Source organism: Calidris pugnax, unplaced genomic scaffold, assembly GCF_001431845.1.
Source record: "Calidris pugnax isolate Ruff unplaced genomic scaffold, ASM143184v1 scaffold218, whole genome shotgun sequence".
NCBI lineage: Eukaryota > Metazoa > Chordata > Aves > Charadriiformes > Scolopacidae > Calidris > Calidris pugnax.
The window spans coordinates 17,477-18,603 of record NW_015090929.1 but is presented as its reverse complement, the minus strand read 5'-3'; the positions used below and the strand labels follow the sequence as shown (position 1 = coordinate 18,603).

Here is a 1,127-nt window from a genome sequence, read left to right as displayed (position 1 = left end):
GTCCCCCAGCTCTGGTCTCCCCCCTCTCCGGGATCCTGGGGGTCCCCCATCTCCGGTCTCCCCCCTTTCCGAGATTCCAGGGGTCCTGGGGCTCTTCCTGCTCTGAGGTCCCAGAGATCCTGGGGCTCCCCCCTCTCTGGGATCCTAGGGGTCTGGGGGGTCCCCCATCTCTGGGATCCCCCCCTCTCTGGGATCCCAGGGGTTTTGGGGGTCCCCCAGTTTGGTGTTCCCCCCACTCCGGGATCCCAGGGGTTTTGGGGGTCCCCCAGTTTGGTGTTCCCCCCACTCCGGGATCCCAGGGGTTTTGGGGGTCCCCCAGCTCCGATCTCCCCCCTCTCTGTGATCCCAGGGGTTTTGGGGGTCCCCCAGTTTGGTGTTCCCCCCACTCCGGGATCCCAGGGGTTTTGGGGGTCCCCCAGCTCCGATCTCCCCCCTCTCTGTGATCCCAGGGGTTTTGGGGGTCCCCCAGTTTGGTGTTCCCCCCACTCCGGGATCCCAGGGGTTTTGGGGGTCCCTCAGCTCCGATCTCCCCCCACTCCGGGATCCTGGGGGTCCCGGGGATCCCCCACCTCCGATCTCCCCCCTCTCCAGGATCCAGGGGGTCCCACAGTTTGGTGTCCCCACCACTCCGGGATCCCAGGGGTCTTGGGGGTCCCCAAGCTCTGGTCTCCCCCCTCTCCGGGATCCTGGGGGTCCCGGGGAACCCCCACCTCCGGGCTCCCCCCTCTCTGGGATCCCGGGGCTCTCCCCTTTCTGGGGTCCCCCAGCTCCGGAGGTTCTAGGGGTCCCCCAGCTCCCATCTCCCCCGTCTCCAAGATCCCGGGGGTCCCACAGTCTGGTGTCCCCCCCTCTCCGGGATCCTGGGGGTCCTGGGTGTCCCCCATCTCTGGTCTCCCCCCTCTCCGGGATCCTGGGGGTCCCCCACCTCCGATCTCCCCCCACTCGGGGATCCCAGGGGTTTTGGGGGTCCCCCAGCTCCGATCTCCCCCCTCTCCGGGATCCCGGGGATCCTGGGGCTCCCCCCTGTCGGGGATCCCGGGGGCTCTCCCCTTTCTGGGGTCCCCCACCTCCGATCTCCCCCCTCTCCAGGATCCCGGGGGTCCCACAGTCTGGTGTCCCCCCCACTC

General features: G+C 69.2%; 1 protein-coding gene across 3 annotated transcripts in view; it reads right to left on the bottom strand.

The window, feature by feature from the left end:
* LOC106893513 (zinc finger protein 239-like) overlaps positions 1 to 1,127 on the bottom strand; it is a 13,636-nt gene that overhangs the window by 6,281 nt on the left and 6,228 nt on the right. The gene's annotated exons all lie outside the window — the stretch shown is intronic.